Source organism: Podarcis liolepis (assembly GCF_965112155.1).
Source record: "Podarcis liolepis genome assembly, chromosome: 13".
Classification (NCBI taxonomy): Eukaryota; Metazoa; Chordata; class Lepidosauria; order Squamata; family Lacertidae; genus Podarcis; species Podarcis liolepis.
In genome coordinates this window covers 11212400-11226437 of record NC_139573.1, presented here as the reverse complement: position 1 = coordinate 11226437, position 14038 = coordinate 11212400, and the positions used below count along the sequence as shown (strand labels likewise).

The 14038-nt window shown below is 46.9% G+C and overlaps 1 long non-coding RNA gene across 2 annotated transcripts; it reads right to left on the bottom strand.

Moving 5' to 3' along the window:
• Positions 1 to 175: 175 nt before the first annotated feature.
• LOC310691527 lies at positions 176 to 5654 on the bottom strand. 2 transcript variants are annotated; one of them, XR_014518531.1, is made up of 3 exons: positions 4677 to 5654; positions 3539 to 3686; positions 176 to 2129 (listed from the first exon to the last, which is right to left on the bottom strand). It is a non-coding gene; the product is annotated as an uncharacterized lncRNA (long non-coding RNA). The 2 variants fall into 2 exon arrangements; XR_014518532.1 differs by having other exon boundaries at positions 176 to 2120.
• Between the last annotated feature and the right edge of the window lie 8384 nt (positions 5655 to 14038).

The window sequence follows — 14038 nt, the reverse complement described above, 5'->3', positions numbered from 1 at the left end:
ACCGTCTTTCGAGTTACAGCTTCATCTCCATACACAATTGTGAGCGTTTTGTGCATTTCCAATGCTGATTGTATGTTTGAATATTTCTCGCTGTCTGATTTCTGTGACCGTTCACCAAACTTTCCAGTCACACCTTGTAAATTTGTAAACCACCCTGTGATCTTCAGATGAAGGGCAGTATATAAATGTATTTTTTATATAGTTTTTACTAATATTTTTATTACCTTTCGCTAATAAAATATAGCAAAATTAGTTTTAAGTAATGCATATAAGAAAGTAAACATCAAGAACCAAAGAACAAGCGTGTTGAGTATAATTCAGACGGGAAACCTGACATATTAAAGTAGTTGCCAAGTCAGCCGCAATGTAATAGATGAATTAAAAAACGAAAGAAGCCTAATTTACCCACCGTGACTTATCAAAGCTCTCCATCAGGATAACTAGGTAATTGGAGGAGAAAGAACCAGCATTGTTCTGTTAACATATGTGAGAATTGGAAACTGAATGCAGCCGGATTTTATCTTTCCAAGACAGCCCACAAACAACTCCGCAGTGGTGCATTAATTTTTTCAGACGCGGCCGTTTCCAACACCCTGTCCAGCCATCCCTGCAAGGGAAAGATTGGCTGCCAGCTTCCACATTGGAGCAATTTCCATGCCAGTTGGTAAGACCACCAACTCCTTATGAATCACTTGTATGCTAGGTTGATCCTAAGGGATACTCATCCCTGTTCCAAGCACTGATGTAGAAACTTAAGTGGGCTGCAAGCGAAGGGAACCCAGCATATAAATAAATGCAACACTCTGTCCGTCATTTGCCAGCCCCCAGCAGGAAAGTGGAGATATATATGTATATATTCATATATAAAATTTAAAATCTATAAAATCGCACGCTTGTAAATTTTGTGGGCTTACTTGCCTACGATTTGGGGTACCCTCTAAGGAAAACATGCTGTCGTTCTTATTTAATTTGACTTTTAAAAACTAATTATTAACAGTTTAAGAACAGTAAAATGCTCCTGTTCCATATCGCTGCTTGGTCGTTCTAATCTAAACCTTAAAATAAAGAATCAATTTGCCCCTTTTTCAGCACGCATCTCTCAATGCACTGTGCCTGTTTTTTAAAAAATAAGAATGCGATGTGTGAAGAAGCTCCAAGCCAAGGTCTCCTGCTTATCTCCGCCAGGGGTCAGCATTGGGCATTTCCCCCCCCCCTTGCCTGTAGAATGTGCGCCAGCATCCCATTCTGGGGCGATGCTAAATGACCATCATTACGCCTCCTGCCTTAATTAAATTGGCGAGTCGCAGAAGGGGATGGGATGCTCTGCAAAGCTGCCATCTGGAGGAGGAGGGTTGCCAGCTGGACCCTTCCCCACCTCGGATGCTAATTTGCCCTCTCCTATTGGCTGCCCCCCAAGAGCTCCTGGACCAGCCCCAGCATCTGCCAGAATGAACTCTGCCTCTCTCCATCTTTCCATGCTGCATGTGGCTGCCTTTTCTACAAGTTCCGAGAGATTCCAAGGAGGAGGAGCCGAAGCTTTTGTCTGAAGCTTGTAGTCCTCCATGCTGCGAATCTCATTGATCCTGCTCTCCCTTCCTTCCTCTTGGGGATATAAGCAGCTGTGGCTCTTAGGCTTCCCCACCTAGATAAATGGCTTTTTGCCACAAGCGTGCGCCGGTTAGGGTTTTGGTTATTATTATTATTTTGGGGGTTTTTTACAATAAAATGTAATCAAAACATTAAGAATTCTCTGAATTATTTGACATCCTCCCTCCCCTCTGTGGAGTCCATTGATAATCCTTTTTCGCCGCATATCAGAACGTTCTCTAGTTGTCCATAAAACTATCCATAGTTCATTTCACATTGCAAGAGTTATTGTATTCCTGCCAATGTGTTAAGCTGCTTACAGTGTTCTCTCAAATAAGTTACAAATTTTCCCCAGTCCTTTTTGAAGTTTTTCTCACCCTAGTTCCTGTTTTTTCCATTCAGTTTGGCCATCTCAGCATAGTCCATCAATTTTATTGTCCACTCTTGTAGGAATCTTGTCTTCCTTCCATCTCTGGGCTACGCCATCGCTGCATACATGAAAAGTGTTTTTTGCTCCTTTGCTATCTCCGCACCTATAATTCCTAATAAAAAGGCTTTGGGTTTTTTAACAAAAGTTATTTTAAACATTTTTTTAACTCATTCTAAATCATTTCCGAATAAGCTTGTTTGGTCTTGTTCTAAATGTAGTTGCTGGGTTTTTTTCTTTTCTTTGACTGTCTTTAACTATTTTCACCTTGAGACAGCAGCTCAGAAGGCAACTAATAAATTAACTTCCTAATAATAATAGCAGCAATAATAGTTGGGGTGGCACATCCTGTTTGGCCACTTGAGGTTATCACCTCAAGTTAATGCGGTTTCAGGTGACAGCTTGTCGATTCTGGGCAAGAAACCATGTGAGGTTGCCCCAAATCGGTGAGATCTCACCCCAAATTGGTGCTGGTGGCAGGGGATACTGTCACAGGGGCTTCTGCCACCTGAGGCAGCAGCCTCACCCCATCTAACAGCTGGGCCAACCTTGATAACAGTCACTGTCTAGTGGGTGAGTTTTGGTGAAGGACCTTGGTTCTGTGGTAGGTTTCCCGCTGTCAGTCATTGTATGCACTATTGGGCTATATGGTCTGGCTGGGTGTTGTTGAATCGGGGGCTTTCGGCAATGAAAGCAGATACTCTGTCTCTGCACCAAAGTCCTTCCCCAAAACTCACCCGCCAGACAGTGTCCATCCACCCCATCCAGCCCGAGAGGCATAGCTGTCAAGCATCCCTTATTTGGCAGGACAGTCCCTTATCCCAGTGCCATATCCCGCTGCTGTCCCTTATTGATGATGTCCCTTAAATTTCCCGGGTTTCAAAGGAAGTAGCTCCTTTCCCTCCCTCCCTCCCTGCCGGCCAGGGAGGAGGGAGGCTCCAACTGTGTTGGTTGGCTGCGTTGCTCACCCAATAAGGAGTCTAAGAACGACTGGGGGGTGGAGCTTGCATGCCTTGTGCCGATCAAATCGGCGGTGTTGCCTGGGGACTCGCCTTTGCTCAGCGCTTCCCAGCGGAGAGGTGACAGTGGTTTTCCTTGCTGCATCCCCTTTGCTGGGTTGCTGCGCTATGGGAACTACCACTTGAGGCTTCGTTTGGCTGCTGGTTGACTAAAATCCCTGATTTTGGCTGCTGATTCCTTATTTTTGAGACTGCTGGTCCCTTATTTTCAAATCTGTAAGTTGACAGCTAGAGGTGGACCTATATGGGGCTCAGTTAAAGCCACTTCTGCCCTTCGGAGGAGGTGGAGTTGTAGTCTTCACAGCCCCACCACACGCGCTGCGGCTGGAACCCAGCCCCCGCGCGACGGGGGATTCCCAGCCGCGTCACCTCCTGGCCAGCCAATCGGCTGACTCTGAGGGTGTGGCCTGCCCTATTTAAGGCAGGACGCGGCCAGGGATCTCCCTCTTTGCCTCTTTCCAGCTGTTCCTGTTTTTCCCACCCTATAAGGTTTTCCTTCTTTGACCTTGCTTTGGACGTTGTTTGGTCGCCGTTGAGGGGCGTGGTAGGAATTTTTCCACTTGGCAAATCGGCACCGGCCACTTGGTTTTCGCCTACCTTGTAGCAAATCGGCACAACTTTCTTGGTATTGGTGGTTAGGCATTGGTATTGCTCTGTAGATGGAAGAGGGGAAGTTACAATATCACCTGCCCCACATATTGAAGGGTAGTCTGGTAAAGGATTCTGGGGGGCTTGGCCCTGTCCGAAGCCTAAGGAGTTGAGGGCCTAAGGCACACCCCCTAGTGGTGACCCCGGGGGAGTTCCTAGTTGATGTGCATCAGCAGGACTCCCCCTACTGGTGGTTAACCCTTCAAGCGGACGGACTGAAGTCGGATATAGTCAGTTAGGATCAATGCCTAAGCCAATACCGCTCATCACCTGTAACCAATAAAAGTTGTAGCCTCATTTAGCCCATTAATAACCTTAATAATTGTGTCATGTGTCATTATTTCCACTGGGGGGGGCGGGAACTCGTCATGCAAAGTGCTTTAAATTGAGACAAAGCCCTTTTGCGGCTGGGGGTGCCAACGCATACAGAATAGTTAGCTGCTCTTGAAAAATGCTTTAAGTCTTTTTAAAGCTCTTTACCACCAAGCGACTTCCTGCTTTAATGTTTTTAACGTAAAGCACTTGGCACGTAATGTGCTTAGACCGGGCGATGGCTGATTTGTAAATCTGAAAGCCACATGCATCAAAAACTTCCACAATGTTTCCCGGCTTCTTATTCCTCATTCCTTTCAGTAGACTTAGACCCCACTTGCATACCCCACAAATGTCCCAGAAAAGCCGGGACACCCCACGTTTTTCGCGAGAGAACAGCGGCCATTTGAGGAGCCACGATCTTGTGTGATTTCGTACCTCTGTCCCCCTAAAAAAAAAGAGCTCTCGCGCAGTGCCCCATAATATGCATTTTCAAGTGACATGCCCCCCCCCCCGAAAAACACTTTTTTCAGTGGAAAATTGCAGCGCGAAATCACGTTTGATCATGGCTCCCAAAATGGCCGCCGTGCTCTTGTGAGAAAAAAAAATGAATATGGCATCCAGGAAGATGGTGTCCGGGATTTTGCTTTTGCGGTGTTGGAAGATATGCACTTGCACTATACCTTTTTAAAGTAGTATGATGCCATTTTAAACACTCGCGACTTCTCCCAAAGAATCCTGGGAACTGTAGTTTGTTTGAGGTGCTGAAAGTTGTTAGGAGACTCCTATTGCCCTCAGTTCCCAAAGTGGTTTAGCAAACAATCCCTCTTCTGAGGGGATTCTGGGAACTGCAGCTATGGGGGGGGGGGATAGGGAGTCTCCTAACAAGTCTCAGTCGCACCCTTAACAAACTACAGTTCCCAGAATTCTTTGGGGGGAAGCCATGACTTTTTAAAGTGGCATGATAACTGCTTTAGACTTATAATCTGAATAGCGCCCTAGTAAGAAAATTCAGGTGCCCCTGTCTCACCACCCCAATTCAGCTATCTCATACCACACTGTCCCCTTAAGATAGACCAGCATTCTCTAGTCAGAATCCTTGTTTTCACAAAATGCGCTTTAACGCACGATGACCCCAGGCCACATTTATGAATCAGGAACTAATAGTTTCTACAGGAACTCACCTCCCAATACACTTTGGGTCCCTAGAATTGTGTCTGGCCCTATGAAGGTGTGTCTGGCAGATTTAATATATATATTTCACTATATGCTGAAGACATACCAGTTCTCACTGTGATCTTTCATGCCCGAAAACTATGTGTATCTTAGGACCTACCCTAGTCTCCTGATTGTAAATTGCTTTTAATGGGTTTTAATAGTTTTACGTTGTTGTAACCTGCCCTGAGACCTGATGGAGAAAGATGAGTAAGAAATGTAATTGAGGATGATGGCGATAATAAATAATAATTGACGTCTATTAAGAAGCGCATGTCTTACACAGAGGAATTCCAGCCATGTAGAAAATGGTTCACTGAAAAGATGGATTTGTGTTTTATTGTACATCGTTTTAATTTTTGTTAAGTTGTTTGGGGATTTTGAAATGTTATTTCCCTGTATTGTATAAATGTTTCCAAGAAATAAATCTGTTAAATAATGTAAATCGGAAAGTTGCTGCTGCTGTTTTAGGTCTCTCTTATTCATAAACATTAGTGTTACTGCTGTTTTTATGTGTCTTTTTTTCATTTTGGAGGGGGTCATATTTGAATTAAGCTTCTAAATCAGGCATAGGCAAACTCAGCCCTCCAGATGTTTTGGGACTACAAATCCCATCACCCCTAGCTAACAGGACCAGTGGTCAGGGATGATGGGAATTGTAGTCCCAAAACATCTGGAGGGCCGAGTTTGCCTATGCCTGTTCTAAATGTTGTGTTGTTGCTTTTACTTGAGTGTTGATTGTAAGCTGCCTTAATTTTTTCAAAAGATTTAAAAGAAATGTTAAGGTGGGGTAGATTTTTAACTTTATTTGTAAAGCAGATGATCTGACTCCACCATATTTTCAAGCACTTCCTAGGACTGGAGAGGAGAAGATGACAATGGATGCCAGCCCCATTTTATGAACAGATCTGAGGAGTCCAATCTCAAAAATAAATAAATCTAAGTTTGTTGGGTGGGGGCATGGCTTCCTTCTGTGCTCTGGCAATGCAACTCCAGCCTTGCTTTCTAAAGACCTTTCCAGGTTTCATGGTGATCTGTGCTCATGATGGCATTAGGGCATTTGCCCATCCCTAATTTAATTTAATTTAATTTAATTTTTATTTATTAAATTTGTATACCACCCTTCATCCAAAGATCTCGGGGCTGTTCACAACATAGAAACACAAAATAAAGCCACAAAATGCAGTGCAAGTGTGCTTAGTTAGGACTGCAGCTCTTGAAATAGGAACTGGCCACTGTTTCAGGTAAACCTCACCAGACATGCAGCGTCTGAGTCATATCCGAAATAGCCACCATCAAAGGACCGTGATTCATCATGCTGGGCCCTGAGGAGACGGGCAGACATGTGCTATCTAATGATTAGCCTGGTCACCTTTTAGGCAGCTTCTCCCTCTCACCAATAACGGATGCTAAAACGGCAGCCCAAAGTGTCCCGCTTTGGACATAAATCTCATTCCATCCTGAGAGAGGCCCGTTCAGGATGGGGATGGTTAGAAAGAAACACATTCTTCTAGTCCAGTGACGGTTGTGCAGGTGGTGTCTGGAGCAGCGGTTTTAAAAACAACCACAAAGTTTTTGTCCATTAGGTGGGGGGGGGCTTTTTTCAGCATGAGGGCCACTGTCCCTCAGGGGCAACCTTTGCGGTGGGATATGCCGGGCATGGGCATGCAGGGAGCAACCAGTGCCCATCTTAAGGTAAAGGTAAAGGGACCCCTGACCATTAGGTCCAGTCGTGGCCGACTCTGGGGTTGCGGTGCTCATCTCGCTTTATTGGCTGAGGGAGCCGGCGTACAGCTTCCGGGTCATGTGGCCAGCCTGACTAAGCCGCTTCTGGCGAAACGAGAGCAGCGCCTGGAAACGCCATTTACCTTCCCGCCGGAGCGGTACCTATTTATCTACTTGCACTTTTTGGTATGCTTTCGAACTGCTAGGTTGGCAGGAGCAGGGACTGAGCAACGGGAGCTCACCCCGTTGCGGGGATTCGAACCGCCGACCTTATGATCGGCAAGTCCTAGGCTCTGTGGTTTAACCCACAGCGCTACCCACGTCCCTTCAGTGCCCATCTTACTTTCGTACAATAAGCAAAATTTCAGCCATGTAGAAGTCAACGGTACATAGGAACAGACGAAGAGTGCTCCTGGATCAGGCCAAAGCATCCTTCCTTCCCTCACAGTGGCCAACCAGATCATCTTTAGAAGACATCTGAAGACAGCCTTGTATAGGGAAGCCTTTTGTAATGTTCTGTTGTGTTTTTATATATGTGGGAAGACGTCCAAAGTGGCTGGGGCAAACCAGTCAAATGGGCGGGGTACAACTTCTTCTTCTTCTTCTTCTTCTTCTTCTTCTTCTTCTTCTTCTTCTTCTTCTTCTTCTTCTTCAGGGTGGCAGTATACATCTTACCGGTAAGTTCAATTTCTCCACATTGACACATCTGTTTGTGGTGTTTTTAAAGTTCCCGTGAAAACCCACCAGCATTTTAGCTGCCCGTTTCTCCTAATATATTTTTCTACACACTGTCTTGCAAAACAATTATCCCAAATACAATGCACAGTTGTATGCCCTCCTCACTAATATATGCTTGTTTATGCGGACTTTATCCTAGTAAAAGCTGTGGAACTTCCTTTCCACAGAGGTGCCTCATTATACAGCTTTCTTTGAATGCTGAAGACACATTTCTTTACTTTGGCTTTTGACACTTGAGGTATATATTTAGCACCCGCCTAATTTCTGTGATGGTTTCAACTTGTCTTTAACATTGTTTTAATTGTTGTAACTCGCCCTAGGACCTCAGGGTGAGAGGCAAGCGTTGTAGTAGTAGTAGTAGTAGTAGTAGTAGTAGTACCCCACACATCTGACTGGGCTGCCACAGCAATAATAAAATGCAGTTTTTGTCACACATTACTTGACTGGAGACATTTTGAGAAGTGCGCATTTCAAAGGCTGGTGGTGTTTTGGTTCATATATTGTTTCAGGAAGTGCAAATCTCTTAGGTTGACTTTTAAATAAGAATTGGATTGAATTTCTCCTCCACCTTTACTCCCCACAACCAGCCAACTGGCACATCCAGGTGCAGTTGTTCCAAATTTTCGCCTTTCTCGCCTGGGAGCCAACCCTTGGCTCACCCCTCCGCCATCTTCCTGGAGTTAATTGCCAGCCAGACCTCATGATGACTAGAAAGCTGATGATGATTTGCGGTGCCTCCTACACGCCTGGCTGGTCCAGCTCCTCAGGGCAGGAGGCCGTCTTGAAGGAAGCATGTGCTGCTCAGCACATCCTGCAGACTCAGCCAGGGAGCACTTATCCTGCCGCTACAGATAATTCTCCCAACCAGCTCCAGGCGGAATCTTTTCATGCCATGGCAATGGCCTAAGCGAGAATCGCTTCCAGCTTCCCACGCATGGATCTCCCTTAGGGCAGTGCTTCCCGAGGCATTTTGAACCCCAAAGTTGCGCTGCTAAGCTCGTTCTGCCTTCTACCTTGCCCACCCTGCCCTGACCCATAGAAGAGGGGGAGAAATCCAATTCAGGTTGCGTTTAAAGATGTAACCTACCTAATTCACACTTTTGGAAACGGTGCATAGACTGAAACAAAGCCACCCCCCCCTGAATTCACACTAATTCCGAATTTTGCAGTGCGGTTCTCTGTGGGTTAAACCACAGAGCCTAGGACTTGCCGATCAGAAGGTTGGCAGTTCGAATCCCTGCGACGGGGTGAGCGCCCGTTGCTCGGTCCCTGCTCCTGCCGACCTAGCAGTTCGAAAGCACGTCCAAGTGCAAGTAGATAAATAGGTACCGCTCCAGCAGGAAGATAAACGGTGTTTCTGTGTGCTGCTCTGGTTCACCAGAAGTGGCTAGTCATGCTGGCTACATGACCTGGAAGCTGTACGCTGGCTCCCTCGGCCAATAAAGCGAAATGAGTGCTGCAACCCCACAGTCTGTCATGACTGGACCTAATGGTCAGGGGTCCCTTTACCTTTACCTTCTCTGGGCGAGTAATGTATACTGCTAGGTAGAAGTTTGCCCATAAATGAATGCGTGAGTGAAAATAACCTATGCAGATGCATTGGTGCAAATGATGATGCCCTGGAGGCTCTTGTCCTCTTCCCAGTTGGCATCTGCCTGTCTCCAGAGACAATGGAGTGCACCTCCAGGGGTGAAGTCAATCCGCTGCATTAGCAGCACCAAAGCAATCCCCCTGGGGCCACAGGAGCCAACTCCTAGAGGCTGAGGTCCCTTTGCCCCCCCATAAAATATTTGAGCCCCATCCCAAGTTGAGGGGCGTTGCTATTCAAATTGTGTGTGTCTGCCGTGTCTTGTGAGATATTATGTGTGACGGAGCTTGCCTGCTCCCCCCCCCATTTTATTCAAGTTGGCACCCCTGCCCAGGGCACTGAGACCTGCGGGTATAGGGCAGTATATAAATTCAATAAATATACATAAAAATGAGGGGCCTGGGCTGCCCAGGCGACAAGACCCTCCATCGCAGCCTTCCTGATGTGCTCCAAAGAAAAGTAGAGCAAGACATTTGGCAAAGGCTTGGCTTCAGGAGTTCATAGAATCATAGAGTTGGAAGAGACCACAAGGGCCATCGAGTCCAACCCCCTGCCAAGCAGGAAACACCATCAGAGCACTCCTGACATATGGTTGTCAAGCCTCTGCTTAAAGACCTCCAAAGTAGGAGACTCCACCACACTCCTTGGCAGCAAATTCCACTGTCAAACAGCTCTTACTGTCAGGAAGTTCTTCCTAATGTTTAGGTGGAATCTTCTTTCTTGCAGTTTGGATCCATTGCTCCGTGTCCACTTCTCTGGAGCAGCAGAAAACAACCTTTCTCCCTCCTCTATGTGACATCCTTTTATATATTTGAACATGGCTATCATATCACCCCTTAACCTCCTCTTCTCCAGGCTAAACATGCCCAGCTCCCTTAGCCGTTCCTCATAAGGCATCGTTTCCAGGCCTTTGACCATTTTGGTTGCCCTCCTCTGGACACGTTCCAGTTTGTCAGTTGCCGGAAGGAGTCGTACAATAGACCATCCAACCATCTTAGGGACTCCGCTCTGGATTTGTGTAGGATTTACTCCTTAGCCTTTTCTTCCAAAGATATCTCACAAGGCAGTGGAAGTTTGGGGTCAGAGTTTTCCGTCTCCTAGATGGACTACCTTCCAAGTTGATGAGCCTTATCGACCCCTCACTTCCCTCTACAGCACAGGTAGAAACCGCCTTCTTGACTGTAAATAATAATTATAATAATAATAATATTTATACCCCACCCACCTGGCTGGGTTTCCCCAGCCACTCTGGGCGGCTTACAGCATATATAAATACAGTGGTACCTTGGGGTACAGACACTTCAGGTTACGCGATTTTGGGTTGCGCACCACGCAGAACCTGGAAGTACCGGAATGGGTTACTTCTGGGTTTCAGCGCTTGCAAATGCGCAAAAACACTAAACCACGCTATGCACAAAAGCCCTGAATTGCGACCTGCACATGCGCAGCCGCGGCGCTGCGGGTTGCGAATGGTCAGCTTGTGAATGTGCCTCCCGCACGGATCACGTTCACAACCCGAGGTTCCACTGTACATAGTAAAACATCAAGAATTAAAAACTTCCCAATGCAGGGATGCCTTTAGATGTCTTCTAAAAGTTGTGTAGTTCTTTATCTCCTTAACATCTGAAGGGAGGGTGTTCCCCAGGGAGGGCGCCACTACCGAGAAGGCCCTGTGCCTGGTTCTGGCCCTCTTCCTGTTGGATTCACTCTTGGTCTTCTCCGCCTGGAAGGGAAGGGAAGTCCCTAACTCACTGAGGGCTTGAGACCCATTGGCTTCCCTCACCTGGTTTAGCTGTCCAGTCCAAGCAGTTTCCTTTGTGTGGCTATTGTCGCATGGTGACAGCTTCTAGGAGCCACAGCTGAGAGCTGAGCGCAGGGTGGGCACCAAAGGTGGGCAAACTACCTCAGAAGGAGCACAATGTGCCCCCATCAGTAGTACTACCCCTACCCTAACATACACCGCAGTGCTGAAGCAATAATCAGCAGTCAGACAACTCATCTTCTGTAGGTGATATTGTGTGCTGGAGCAGAGAACCGCCTTGTCCTTTGCCCCAGCCAGCAGCATTGTCTTGGTCTATGCCTGTTCCTTCTCCTGGGCTTTCAGATGAGCCTCTCTTTTTCCTGTGATGGTTTTTATTTTTTCCAGAATTCTCCTGGAGTGGACTGGTTTAGGCTTAGGCATTCTGGAATCCTGGTCTGGATCAATAAATGGATCTATCATAGACGTTACATTTAGTTTGCTAAGGATCCTGAGACCCCCGTTTCCCCCAGAGTGTGATGGCCTGGGACTCGGGCTTGGACTCGGAACCAGTGGAGTCTCAGTCTGCACCGGATCCTTTGCCTCAGGCATCATCTGAACCAAGCCTGGGGCCTGATCCTGAAGAGTCCCAGGCTGCACAGGTTCCCCTGCAACAAACACCAGCTGGGCCAAATCAGGGGCCTGAGCCTGCCCTGGCTCCAGATGCGGGGATTACCTCGTTGCCTTCAGCTGGGCCATCACTTACAGCTGCTGCACTACCGGTTTGGTCAGGGGAGGCTGAGGCGGCCCCTGGGTCTAGTAACCCACCGACATCTCCCAAGCTGCAGAGACTAAGGTCAGAGAGAAGGAGAGACCTGAGTACTCGCAGGAGGAGTGCTCGCCTCTGGGCGAAACAGGGAGGTGAGTCACCGGAGGATCAGGACCGTCTGTTATCCCGACAAAGATAAAAGGCTGTCAGACCCTGCCGCAGGTTGCGGGAGCAACATTGCCGTATGCCAGACCCTGCCTGAGATCCTGTACCTGTCCTTGCCTGGTTTCCTGCCTTGAGCCGGTTGGACTGACTCCTAGCGGAACCTATGGATTCTGGACCGGACCTGGACCGCAGTTCTTGGGTTACCCCCGGGCGCAGCGCACAGAGAATGACAATACTCAGAGTGGCTTAACCATCAATTCCTCTTCCCAGGTCTTCCCATAGGCATCTGCTTGGTCACTGTGAGAACATAGGATTTGAGCCAGGCCTTTGGTCCACCTAGCTCAGTCTACACTGATTGGCAGCTGCTCTCCATGGTTTCAGACAAGGGATATTCCCTACCTGGAGATGCCGGGGATTGAACCTGGAACTTCCTGCATGCAAGGCAGATGCTCAACCACTGAGCTACTATGGTCCTTCTCCCAGAACGGGATGCTGGTCTAGATGGGCTCTGCTTATGTTCTTATGACATGTTGGGCCACCTAATAAGGGCATCGTCGTAATATGGATTTCAGGATTTTTCTTATGGGCCAACACAGCTTTACTATTTGTGTTCCTAGGATCCAAGACTGATGTTAGGTGACTGCCACTCCACCCCAATGCAGCATTCAATGTTTTTTTTTTGGGGGGGGGGTGAACAGGGGATTGCAAGGGGTTAAGAGCTGGCAGGAAACTTTCCTCCTGCGAACGCCCTTAAGTCATCTTAAGATCCAGTCTGACGTTCATTAAGAACAAAGGAAACACAGCAGGGATAAACCATGATAGAGTAAGACAAACTTTATTGGTGACAATAAATAAATAAATAAAATAAATAAAATACACGAGTGTTCAGAGCCACACAGGGCCCAACCCGCCTGAATAATTTAACAAATGCAAAATTAAAAACATTTAACAACAGCACAAAAATAGATATCCTCTCCCACTGTGGACAAGTCTCGGAATAGTTTCCAGGCTAAGTCAGGGGAAAACAGATTTGGGACACCTGAAAGATGCGGAGGACAACAAGGGATTAAAAGGCAAATTAGCAGCTGGGGGAAGGGAAAGGGCTTATGGGGTTTCCCTTTGGCTCCAGCCTTGGAGGGTGAGGGGCGGTCACAGTGGAAACTGGCAATTTTAAGTGACTTAAACTTAAGTCACTGCCATGTGAAGAGCAAGGACAGCTTTGGGTTTTTGTCTCCCCCAGCAAGGAGTATTATTTTTTGATACTGTCCTTTGAAAAGGAGGAATCCTTCATACTTTTCTACTCAACGGAAAGGAGTTTGGGATCTCTGTTGCTTTTCATTCTCATTGCAGGAGAAATGCAGAGGGCAACAGCAATACCACCTCCAAACGATAAGAGAATGATTTTGTTGCAGAAACTAATGTGGGTGCGAGTGTCGGCTGTTTGCAAAGGTCAGTGGGAAGGCACCTGAGTATCTGTTCAATCTGGGGTGAATTTTGGCAGCTCAGAGAGTTTCCATCCCCACAATTTGTTCAGCTCAGTTCGGAGGATACAGACATATCAATGAAAACACAGTGAACATCACCGAAACAACAGTATCCTAGACTCACACAGCGGCCAACTACAAAATTACATTCAACCCACAACTCCTCCCTGCCCCCCACAAAAGGAACCCAAACCAACACGTGGATTAAATTCCCCTGAGTTTACAAGTTCTGACTGAGAACTTTGGATTGAGTTATGCGCATACACAGACCTGAGAATCTGAAATGACTCACGTTTAGCTGTGTGGATCATTTCCACGCAAATACACAACTTTTGAGGATTTCTCCCCAGATAACCTTTCTACTGGAAATCTAGCACATCATGGTATCTGGACCTGCTTGGCCATTCTAGTTGGGTTTGCTCTCATGGCAACCCTGCTGGAGATCTTTCCTTTTCCTGTTTTTAAAATCAGTGAGCAACCATTATCAACGTTGAGCTTTAATGACTTGCCCAAGGCCTCACAGTAAACCTAGGCCAACTTTCTCCCACTTCATGCCCTCTGGGTGTTGTTAAACTTCAATGCCAAGCAGCCCCAGTCAGATAGTCAATGGTCAGGGATAGTGG